General features: G+C 38.7%; 1 protein-coding gene across 1 annotated transcript in view; it reads right to left on the bottom strand.

Annotated features, from left to right (window-relative positions):
• PLD5 (phospholipase D family member 5) overlaps positions 1-13,298 on the bottom strand; it is a 493,931-nt gene that overhangs the window by 167,556 nt on the left and 313,077 nt on the right. The gene's annotated exons all lie outside the window — the stretch shown is intronic.

Here is a 13,298-nt window from a genome sequence, read left to right as displayed (position 1 = left end):
TTCCTTCCTAGCACCCCCAAAAGCAGGATCCCGACAAGGAACTGGATGGAACCAGGGCAAGACATAAGCTATGTGCTACCCTGGCATCGAGATGGGCCTGGCCAAAGTGCCATAATGCTTAACTATAAGTTAAGAGCTTGGTCATGGACAAATGCTGTCATGATCCAAAAAGTAATAACTAGATTTGGACCCTGCCAGGGTTAGGAACGATTAATCTGGCCTGAGCCCTGTAGTCTGAGTCTGTGGCAAGATGTTCCCAGGAGAGCTGCCCTACAAATCTCAAGGTTATCTCTTACTGTGTCCATACAAAAATAGGTAGTAATTTTTCCCCTGTTTCAAATTTTGTGTTTTTTGTAAAAAGAAAAAGGGGAAGATGTAGGATAACACTGTTCTGTCCTTCCTACATAGCCTCAGGAATAGCTGATAGTTGATAGTTTATTGATAGTTTATTGGACTGAGGAAAAGAGAAAAATACCTTAAGGAGATATTTTGCCTGGGGCAGTCAGGAAGGGCTTTAGAATACCTTTTAGGTGGGCCCTCAGGAAGGGCTTTCTTTTTTTTTTTTTTTTTGAGATCTGAGGCGTTTTTATTCTTTTTTTTTTTCTTTTACTGAACTTTATTTATTTATTTATTGAATCACTGTGGGAAAGGTTACAAAGCTTTCAGGTTTATTTCCCAGTCATGCAAATATCAAACACATTTCCCTTTACCAATACTTATTTTTCACCACGAAGAACCCCAATAAACTCCCCCTCCCAGCCCTCCCAATGCCTGTGAGGCAGATGAATTCTAGTTAACACTCTATCTACTTTGATTAGATTCATTGTTTTGACAAAAGATGCACCATTTAGAGTTTACACCCTCAAATCAGACATGCTGAAAGGCATTGTGAAATAATTTGTTTTCTACAGCTGGTCACAAGAATCAAACGATTTTGGATTTCTGGTATTTTACTTATTAAGCCTGGAAGTATTTCTGCTGAGAGTCCAATTAGGAGATTGGTTTCTGTCTCTGGAGCCATGGCTGTGCCCGAGAGCCAGTCGCTCGTGGGGAGCAACTGGTGACCTCGGTAGGGCATAAAGAACGAGAGGGGAATACCCCAGGAATGGCTTTCTTATGTTGATTTGGCTACCTGACTGGGTGGAGTGTCAGCCCAGACTGAAGGGAAGTTGGAGAGACTAGGGAGCTGAAGAGAGAGAGAGAGAGAGAGAGAGAGAGAGAGAGAGAGACTGCAAGATGGACCACAGAGAGATTAGCAAGGGGAACGCGTGCTTGAGAGAACCTAGGCCCTCCATAACATAAATTTCTTCTATGGGATAAACTTCCTTGTAATAAACTGCTACTAAGATCAACTGGCCTGGCCCTCGTCTCTTCCTTCGTCTGCCCTTGGCCAAGAGCCATCCCAATACAGGCACACACAGCAGCTCTAGGAGGGCGGTGAGATAGAGCCTTCCAGAGAGCCCATGAACACACAACCTTCAGCATGCGTAGTTTTTTACAAGCGTACACTCATCTGCAAAGTTCTCATAGGGAGGACTAAAAACATTCCCCAATAATGCTGGCAACATTTGTGCTACCCAAACTAAACCCAAATGAACTACTGAAAAGCTATTTAAATAAACCAACTAGTCAATTGTAGAAGCAATAACCCTATACAGTAAAATGCCAAATTTATATCAATATATTCCTTGAAATCAATTATATCCCTGATTGTCAATGCACTAAACTTTTCAATCAAAAGGCACTGACATCATGAGAACTTCCTATGAACAACTCTACATTGTTAAGCTGGATAAACTAGAAGAAACGAACAGAGGCCTAGAAACATGATCTTCCAAAACTGAATAGGAGAAGTAGAAAGTTTGAATAGGCTAATCAGAAGCACAGAAATTGAAATAGTAATGAAGAATCTCCCCAAGAATTAAAGTTATGACCTAGATGGGTTTAAGGGTGAGTTTTTTCAAAACTTCAGAGAAGACTTAACTGCTTTTGATACTTAAGCTCTTTCACAATATCAAAGAAGTAGGAATCATTTCTAACACCATCTATAAAGCTAACATTACATTGATACCCAAAACTGACAGAGCACTGTAGCACTGCACTGTCCTCCTGTTGTTCATTGATTTGTTCGAGCAAGCACCAGTAACGTCTCACAACAAATTGTGAGACTTGTTACTGTTTTTGGCATATCAAATACATCACAGGGAGCTTGCCAGGCTTTGCCGAGCGGGCGAGATACTCTCGGTAACTTGTACAATTTCTGTATTTGTAAATAAACTTGCCAGGCTCTCCAAGAGTGGCAGAGGAATCGAACCTGGGTTGGCCCTGTGCAAGGTAAATGTAAAAGGAAACTCATTCAAAATAGTAACAGCTATCTTTTGGAGACAGATCACATATTAGGGCACAGCTCAAGCATATATAAATTTACAAATACAGAAATTGTACAAACTACCTTCTTAGATCAAAATACCATGAAATTAGAAATTAATCACAGAAAGAAGGCAGGGCAAAGTTCCAGCACTTGGAAGCTGAACAAAACACTGCTAAACAATAACTGGATCAAAAAGAAAAACAAAGAAGAAATAAAAAGATTCCTTAAAACTAATGAGAATGAAGATATAAGCTACCAGAATCTATTGGATATAGAAAGAGCTATACTAAGGGGGAAATTCAGAGCAATGCAGAAGAAAGGAGAAAAAGTCCAAGTGAAAAATCTGGAGAAGAAACAACAAACAGATCCAAAAAGTTGCAGGGCTGGAGCAATAGCACAGTGTGTAGGGTGTTTACCTTGCATGAGTCTGACCTGGGTTAGATTCCCAGAATCCCATATGGTCCCCCAAGCAGCTCCAGGAATAATTTCTGAGTGCATGAGCCAGGAGTAATTCCTGAGTGCATGAGCTTGTGCATCTCTGGGTGTGATCCAAAAAGCAAATCTAAAAAGTTGCAAAAGGAGGTAAATAATAAAAAGTATAGCATAAATCAACAACATAGAAACTAAGAAAGCAATTCAAATAATCAATCAAACCAAGAGCTGGTCACAGATGAAAGGGGAGAGATTCTTCAGAAATTCAAAATATGAGATGTTGCTATGAACAACTTTATGCTCTTAAGGTGAAGAACCAAGAAGAAATTCTTAGTCATTTTTCACTTTCACTTAACTTCCCGTTAGTCGTCGATTTGCTCGAGCGGGCGCCAGTAATGTCTCCATTTGTCCCTGTCGCGTGCTAGTGTAGCCCAATGGCATCTGTTCACTCTGGGAACATGAAGAGCCTCAAACTGATCGTTCATGATCTTCATGAAGAAGTCTGACCATCTGGTAGGTGGGCGGCCACGTGGTCTTTTGACATCCTGTGGAATCCAGTCAGTAACAGCTCTAGTCCAGGGGTCGTCTTTAAATCTCATTACGTGACCAGCCCATCTGATTTTTGACACCTTGGCAAATGAGACAGTGTCCCTGATTCTTGATCTTCGACAGATAAGATGGGCTTAATGGTATGTTATATCAAATCTTCAAAGAAGATTTACTGCTTATAGTCTTTAAGCTCTTCCAAAATACTGCAGACACAGGAATTCTTCCTAACACCCATGAAGCTAACATTTCACTAATACCCAAAGTAGATACAGACACCTCCAGAAGAAATTTCAGATCAATTAAATATTGCTAAATATTGATGCAAAACTCCTTATCAAAATCTTATCTAACTGAAACCAATAACATATCACAAAAATCATACACCCTGAGTAGTGGGATTCATCTCGGGGATGCAATATGGTTCAACATTTGCAAATCAATTAACATAATACACCACATTAATAAAAGGAAGGAAAAAAGTCATATGATCATTCCAATTGATACAGAAAAAGCCTCTGACAAGATTCAACATCCATTTATGATGAAAACTCTTAAAAAATAGAAGTGAAAAAAGCCTTCCTCATGGTAATAATGGCCATCCATAACAAGCCTACAGTCAGTATCATACTTAATGATGAAAGACTGAAAGAATTTCCTCTGAGATCAGATACAAAGCAAGGATGTTCACTCTCTCCACTGCTATTAAACATGGCATTAGGGGGCTCCTTAGTGGGCTAAGAAATTTGTGCATGCACTGCCCCCAGGCAGTCAGCCATACCTGACTGCTGATGACAAGGCTGTGACTTTTGGACTTTCCAGGTTAGAAGCCTGGAGAAGTGTGGTCTCCTAAGCAACAGCTTCTCTAGAGGCAACCAGTTAATTTCCCCCATCATATCTCATTAGAACAACAAATTAGCCTTTCAGAACTCACTAGAGCAGCTTGACCACTGAACCAGATTAGGTCAATAGTCCAGTAGCCCCTACACCAATCTACATTCCTTCCAGAACACAAAAGCAACTGTGTACAGAAGAATCCAAACTACAAAGGTCACAATAGTAAAGCAACACAGGAACCCAACAAACTTAGTGAGTGTAGAAGCTAGTTCAAGTGACCCAACAAGTAATAATGAGTTATATAAGCTCTCTGCTAAGGAATTTAGAATGCAACTGTTAAGGATTCCTAAGGAGTTCAAAATAACAATGAAATACACTGTCAATAAAATACTGGAGGGTATGAGAGCAGAAATGAGGAAGATGCAAATGAAAACACAAGCAAAAATGACAGACCTAAAAAATTTAGTAGGTGAAATGAAAAACTCACTGGAAGTTACAGAGTAATAGCTATTGAGGACAGAGTCAGTGAGCTCCAAGATGAGGTACAGAGAATCTTCAGACAACAGGAGAATATGGAAAAGATCCTCACATATACCAATAGATGACAAGACAAAATAGAAGCCAAGATGAACAGCACATGGCACAATCATTGGAGTACCAGAGGGCTAAGAAGAAAATTCTAATGTAGAAGCAACCATTACAGGTATTGCTGAGATGTTACTGGAACTGAAGAGTAAATGAACCTAAATCCAGGAGGCGTAAAGGGTACCAGTAAAATAATACAACAAATAAAATTACCCCAAGCCACATAGTAATTATAATGGCAAAACCATAGATGGAGATGGAATACTGAAAGCACCAAGATTAAAGAAGGAAATTGCTTTTAAAGGAGCATCACTAAGATTATCACTAAGATTCATAGCCAACTGATCAGATGAAACCCAATGGACCTGAAGACAGTGGTGGGATATAGTGAACAAACTCAATGAAATGAACATCTCACCAAGAATACTTTACCTAGCCAGTCTGCCATTCACATTTGAAGGAACAATCCACAACTTCACAGATAAAGAACAACTCAGGAAATTCATAGACTTAAAACCATTGTTACAAGAACTAAGTGTGCTACTTTAGGAAAAGACAAGCCCCACAAGGTACACCAAACTCCTACATAAAGATGTTCAAATCCCCAACACAATAATCTCTCTCAATGTCAATGGACTAAATGCAACAATAAAAAGGTGGGATGGATTAAAAAATTGAACCTAACATTCTGCTGCCTGCAATAACAAATCTAAACAATCAAAGCAAGCACAGGTTCAAAGTCAATGGGTGGTAAACAATTCTCCAAGCAAATAATCCACTTAAAAATACTGGGGTGGCCATACTAGTATCAGACTACATACACTTCAGGCTGAGTATTATAAAGACAGTGAAGGTTACAAATTAATAATCAAGGAGCAGTATATTATGAAAAACTTACACTTTTTGAGTGCATATGCATTTAACGAGGGACCAGCAAAATATTTTAAAAAACTGCTCACTGATTTGAAGAGACATCGATAGCAACACAATAGTAGTTGGAGATTTCAATTCTACTTTGTTCGATCACAATCACGACCATCCTGTTATTCGTCGATTGCCTCGAGCAGGCCCCAGTAACGTATCCTTCGTCCTAGCCCTGAGATTTTTTTTTAAGTGCCATATTCTAGGCTCTTTCAGGGTTAGGAGAATGAGACCCATCATTGTTACTGGTATTTGGCATATTGGGTACACCACGGGGAGTTTGCCAGACTCTGCCGTGTGGGCAGGTTACATTCAGTAGCCTGCCAGATTGTTCAAAGTAAGAATGAGATAATAAGGTGTCTCAATATTATCAACCGGGAACTGGGTTTTATAGTCTCTGAGTCTTGGCCGCTGATGGGATTACACGGCACCAAGGGGCCAGTTGGTGGGTGTGACCCCTGCCTACTGGAATATGGAGGATCTGAATTACTGAATTCAGGATCTGAGGATCTGAAGTACAGGAATTACTGTGTCAAAAAAGTTATATCATATTGACATTGGTCTTATGTTCTGAAAGTCTAATTCTTATCTGTGCTAATGTGGACGCACAGACTCTGTTGGAAACCTCTTACTACAAGTTATTTGCTGAGTTTCAGAAGAAAAGTCAAGAAAGACAGGCAGGGCACAGCATAGCTACTATCGTGTGACTGTCGTGGAAATTATCCACCCTAGGCTTTAAGTTTAAATGCTTGAAACGGGGCTGGAGCAATAGCACAGTGGGTAGGGCGTTTGCCTTGCACACAGCCGACCCGGGTTCGATCCCTGGCATCCCATATTCCTCAAGCACCGCCAGGAGTAATTCCTGAGTGCAGAGCCAGAAATAACCCTTAAACATCACTGGGTGTGACCCAAAAAGCAAAAAAAAATATATTGATAAAACAACTAGACTAAAACTCACTAAGGAAATACTTTATTTGAGGGAAAAAATGAAGAGAGGAGGTTAATATATATATATATATGTACCTGTGTGCATGTATGTATATGTATATATAACATTTCATACCACAAAAGCGTACACATTTTTCTTTAGTACACAGGATACATTCTCCAAGATAAACCACATGCTAGGTCACAAAAAATACCTCGATAAAATCAAGAAGATAGAAATTATATCAACTTTACTTTTGGGCTATGATGCACTGAAAATAGAAGTTAATAACACAGGAAAATGGATAATCAAATCAAACATCTGGAAAAAAACAGCTCACTACTGAACAACCAGTGGGTTGGAGAGAAAATCAGAGAGGAAATAGAAAAATTCCTGGAAATAAATGAGAACAAGGACATGAGCTACCAGAACTTGGGGGACACATCAAAAGCAGTGTTATCAAGATAGTTTATAGCTCTGCAAAATTTCATCAGGAGGGAATAAAGGGCTCACATCAATAATTTAACCACATGACATTGAAGCTAAATGTATTTTCAAAGATGAAATGCCACTGACGAAGCAAGTGGAAACAGAGATAGACAAATGGGACTATCTTAAACTAAGAAGTTTCTACACCTCTAAAGAAACAGTGACCAGAACACAAAGAAAGACTACAGAATGGGAAAGGATATTCACCCAATACCCTTGTGATAAGGGGTTAATATCAAGGACATACAAGGCACTTGTTGAACACTACAAGATGAAAACATCCAATCCCTTCAGAAAATGGGGCAATGAAATGAACAGAAACTTTCTCAAAGAAGAAACCCAAATGGCCAAAGGTTTATGAAAAAATGCCCTTCATTACTAATCATCAGGGAAATGCAGATCAAAACAACAATGAGATATCATCTCACAACACAGAGACTGGCACGTATTTAAAAGAACAAAAGCAACCAATGTTGGCATGGATGTGGGGAGAAGGGGACTTGTGGGAATGCTGACTGGTTCAGCCTTTTGGGAAAATAATATGGATGTTTCTCAAAAGCTAGAAATTGAGCTCCCATTTGACCCAGCAATGCATCTGGAAATACATCTTGGAGATGCAAAATAATACAGTAGAAATGACACCTGCCCTTGTATGTTTATTGCAGCACTATTTACAATAGCCAGAATATGGAAAAAACCCGAGTGCCTGAGAACAGATGACTGGTTAAAGAAACTTTGGTACATATGCACAATAGAATACTATGTAGCTGTTAGGAAAGATGAAATCATGAAATTTCCACATAAGTGGAACAACATGGAGAGTATTACGGTGAGTGAAATGAGTTAGAGAGAGAGGATCAGACATAGAATGACTGCACTCATTTGTGGAATGTAAAGTTACGCAATGGGAGACCCAAGGAGAGCAGAAAGAAGGGAAAGGAGAATTAATCTATGGTTGGAAGTCTGCCTCAGGTGCTGGGGGAAGAAAGCAAATGGGATAGAGAAGAAATCATTATACAAAGATAGTTGAAAATTATCATTCTGAATAGAAAATGTGAGCTGAAAGTAGATAAAGGAACAAACATGATAACCTCTCGGCATTTGTGTTACAGACCAAGCAGAGAGAAAAAGGGAAAGAAAGAGAGAGGAGAAAGAGAGAGAGAGAGAGAGAGAGAGAGAGAGAGAGAGAGAGAGTTCCTGCCATAGAACCATAGGGTAGGCTTCTGGAGGAGAGTGGGAGGGAAACTGGGGTCATTTTTGGTGGGAAAGGACACTGGTGAGGTATGGGTATTGGATCACTGTATAATTAAAACCTGATCATGAGCAGCTTTTTAACTGTGTATCCAAGGGTTACTCATTCAAAAAATTTTTTTTTTAAAAAACAAATCTTTTTTTGAAAACAAAATAATATATATATTTTTTAAAAAATCATTGTATTAGAAGTTCCAGTCACAGCAATAAGGCAAGAAAAACTAATCAAATGGATCCAAATTGGAAAAAAAGGACTCAAACTGTCAGATGACATGATACTCAAACTTGCAGATGACATGATAAAATATATAGAAGACCTTAAAGAGTCCACCAAAGAAATCTCCTAGAAGCAATAAAACTTTCAGCAAATTGGCCGCATACAAAGTCAATACATGAAAGTAAGTCAAATTCTTAGAAAGAAAGTATGAAGCAGAGGAGAAAGCAATCAAGGAGTCTATCCGATTTAAAATAGTATACAAAAATATCATTTAACGAAGAGTCATCTCTACAAAACATGTAGGAGATCTTCAAATCACTTAAGAAAGAGATGGAGGAAGACCACAGAAAGTGGAATATCTCATGCTCATCGATTGGAAGAGTCAATATTATTAACATGACTATCCTCCCTAAGTTATTATATAGACTCAATAAAATTTCATTCAAATTCTGATGACATTCTCCCAGGATCTAGAAAATCAATTAAAAGATAGCAAATAACCAGAACCATATTGAAAAACAAGAAATTGGTAGGTATTTTATTACCTAATTTGGAACTGTATTTTAGAGCGACACTGATCAAATCTAAACGGTACTGGCAAAACTCACTCAATATAGGCAGTTTATTAAAGGAACTAAGAATATGAAATGGAGTAAAGATAGCCTCTTCAACTAATGGTGCTGGGAAAATTGGATAACTACATGTAAGAAATTAAAGTTGGATCCATATTTTATACCTCACACAAAAGTTAATTCAAAGTGAATTAAAGACTTTGAGATCTAACCCAAAACTCCACAGTACACTGAGGGTAATACAGGCAGAACACTTCAAGATTTGAACACTTCAAGATTTTAATGTCTTCAACAATAAAAGAAAATAAAAGCTATTAAATATTTAAGTTGTAGTCTGACCTTTTGCTTGCTACTCCACCATTCTAGGTAAGACTTTCCTCTGGCTAATATCAGTGGAACCATTACAAATGGGAGGTAGAGCCCCTTCCTCCCGGTGGGTTCTAGAAGCCTCCAAACCTGAGCTCAGCCATATTAAGGGCCCATGTTACAGCTCTGAAACAGATGTACTGAACAAATTACATGGTGCTCACAGCTATTCTTCTGGCTATTCTGAGAGGACTGGTGAAGAAGACAGAGCAACATCTGTTTAATTCCTCAGTATTTTTCAGGGGGTGTTAACTACAAAGACACCCACACCATAGCAAGAATAGTGAAAAAAATGGGGAAAACACATGAAAACCCACCCACCTCAATGAGCAAAAACAGTATCTCCAAAGATGTAAATGACATTAGTAAGTCCTTTGACACTATGCATATTCAATGAGTGCAAAGAAATAGTAGCCCAGGTAGTAAAGGACAAGAAAGTCTGAGAGTTGAAATGCAAAAAACCTACTACAGTCAGAGATGAAGAACATGCTAGGTGTTTGGTTTTTTTTTTTTTTTAAGTCAGTGGATGCTCTAAACAGCAGAATAACAGAGGCTGAGCAAAAGATCAAGGAGTTCAAGATGTAAAGAGGAAACAGCCAGGAAACTGTAGAAAAATAGTGAAAAATAGTATGAAAAGAAATGAACAACATACCAAAGAACTATGGGAAGTATTAAGAAGAAACAGTGTAAGAATCATCAAAGTTCTTGGCCTAATAATTCATGATAGACTCCCTAAATTATACAGAATTATAAACTGATACATCATATAGCATCATAAATCAATATGGTCAATAAGAATTAATATAGGTGTGTATTAAATATATAAATATAAATTGGATTATGATATGAAAGAATAATAATCTGAGCCTACTTGTGTAACATTCAAAGAGAAAGAAATGCAATCTGTTACATAATTGAAACAGTGGTTACTTTTTTAAAAGTACCAGCATCAGAATGAGAAAAATTCCTGTTATATTGACAATATTCTACACATAACTCTGTGAAGCCATCACAGAGATGTAGCTCTTCTTAAAAATATCTTAGTTCTATATACACTTAATACTTATATCGTTTATGAGAGGTATGATACCCCCTTAGGTAAAAGTTTATTTAGCACTCAGTTACACAATATTATAGAACAATATTTAAGTTGACAGTAATGATGTTCAGCAGGGGAGTTTTGACCTGCTCTGTTTCTGACCTGGGCCGGTTCACCCCTCCTTAGGCAACCTGGTGGTCCTCCGCGCCCAGAGGGTCACCATATTGATGCCGAACTTAGTGCGGACACCCGATGGGCATAGCGCACTACAGCCCAGAACTCCTGGACTCAAGCAATCCTCCAGCCTCAGTCTCCGGAGTAGCTGGGACTACAGGTGCGGGGGCTAGAGCGATAGCACAGTGGTAGGGCGGTTTGCCTTGCACGCAGCCAACATGGTTGAGTTGGATTCCTCCGCCCCTCTCGAAGAGCCCGTCAAGCTACCGAGAGTATCTCGCCCTGCACGGAAGAGTCTGGCAAGCTACCTGTAATGTATTCGATACGCCAAACACAGTAACAACAAAGTCTCCAATGGAGACATTACTGGGGGCCCGCTTGAGCAAATCAATGAACAACGGGAAGACAGTGACAGTGACAGTAATGATGTTGTGGAAGATATTTTTTTTGTAATTACATGGAAATAAAATGGTGAGAAGCTAGCAAGTACACACAGAGAAAGATCTTTGTGGTAAGAGTTGGACCAAGTATCAAGGATCTGAAACAGGCAGCAGCTGAGAAAGGAGTATGCTATCCAGATGAAAGGTTAAGAGGCAGATTCTGTAGAATCTGTGCAGAGATTAAGAGTTTGCATTTAGTTTCTAACTCCTGTGTCTGCATATGTAAAATATAAAAATAAAATTAAAAATTAAAAAAAATTCAGGTAAGGAGAACAGTTGTGGCTGTTAGAGTTGTTGAAAGAGGCGAAGAGGAAATGATCAACTGTTAATATGCTGTGTGTTTTAGATGCTGTGGGAGATACAAGTAGATATGGTTATTACTGGAATTCCTTTTGAGTAGACAGGGAGCTTTGTTTGGGTCTTATCCTGGGTTTAAAGGAATTCATAAGGACTGGGTTTCAAAAGTGCCCCTTATCAAAGTCATGGTGTAAGACACTTTAAGGAGCGCTTAGTCTTTCTGAACTATGAATCAAAGAAAAGAGAGGTCAGGAATGAACAAAAGGAAGGAATTCATGATGGTCTGTCATCTTATCCCATCTGTCAGGGCTCTGGCACCACAGAGTGGGGGGTGCAGGGGGAAGCAGTGGTATCATATCTCAAGCCTGATTTGCTTTTGCTAGCCTCAACTTCTGTTATTTGCCATATTCTAGGGAAGCCTTGTTTCACTCTTTATTTTTTTAACAATATATTTAATGAGTTTCCATATTCAATAATTCCTTCATAGCTGAAGTTGCTAATGGCTAGTCTTATGCTTATTACTATTTTGTAGATATATTCTATACACAAATTCCTGAACTTTTCCCCCTTCTCAAATTTAAAGATAACTCTAAAACAAGAGTTTAAAATTTTTATCAAAAAAATTCTAAAATGCAGCTATTGCTTAATAATCCCTTGCAAAAACTGAACATTAAAAGATGATATAACCATTTTAAAGGTATATATAAAACTGTGTATATATATGTGTGTGTGTGTTATTAAAGCCAGATAGGCTTACTACAAATACACAGGACCTATCTATGAGAAATTGAAGCCATGTTTATTGACTTTTTTCTTATGATAAAGAAATGTAGGTTGACTTTTACTTTGATAAAAATAACTACAATTAATATAACTTTAGATGCAGTAATATATACATAAGCCTGTGAAATTCAAATTCTCCTTTCTTTTGTGAGAAGTAATGCCTTAAATCATAGTGTACAGCAGAAATGTGCGCAAGACTGTTATCCATAAGCAGTTTAATAGCTATTCTCTGACTAGGTAGCCAACCAGTATTTTCAGTCACTGGTACATGGATCAGTTGCTGGTCCAAAGTGTAGAAAGACTGAGAATCACTGCTCTACTATAATGGTAATCACGTACCACTATGCAGGACAGTATGCCGAAGTAAAAAGGGTGAAGTGAAATGAGTCAGAAAGAGAGGGATAGACATAGAAAGATTGCATTCATCTGGGGAACATAAAGTAACAAAATAGGAGACTAACACCAAGAGTGGCGGAGATTAGTACCAGCAGTTTTGCTCCATGACTTGGAGGCCAGCCACACATTCTAGGGGAAAAGGGAGCTCAGGTAGAGAAGGGAGAACCAAATAAAGGGTGTTGGGAGGATCCTCCCAGGATGGGAGAAGCATGCTGAAAGTAGACTATAGACAAACATGATTGCCACTCAAAGTTTCTTTTGCAAACCACAACACCCAAAAGGAGAGAGAGAACAAAAGGGAATGCCCTGCCACAGAGGCAGGGTGGGGTAGGGGGTTGGGGGGTGGGAGGGATATTGGGACCCGTGGTGGTGGAAAATGGGCACTGGTGGAGGGATGGGTACTTGATCATTGTATAACTGAAACCCAAGCACAAAATTTTGTAAGTCTACAACTGTATCTCATGGTGTTTCACTAATAAAATTTTTTTTTAAAAAAAGGGTGAAGAATTCAGCAGTGCAATGCCTGGTAGCATCCATACTGTAATTTTGGTTGTATTTACAAAATTTAGCATGAGTCTGTCAAGGGACAGATTTGTGGACATACAGTCAAAAGTAATAGAACTCTCTAGTTTCTTCCCTCATTTCCTAACTCAT

The sequence above is a fragment of the Sorex fumeus genome, unplaced genomic scaffold (genome assembly GCF_029834395.1).
Source record: "Sorex fumeus unplaced genomic scaffold, SorFum_2.1 ptg000007l, whole genome shotgun sequence".
NCBI classification, from domain to species: domain Eukaryota; kingdom Metazoa; phylum Chordata; class Mammalia; order Eulipotyphla; family Soricidae; genus Sorex; species Sorex fumeus.
The sequence above is the reverse complement of the archived record's forward strand: the minus strand, read 5'-3'. Positions and strand labels throughout refer to the sequence as shown.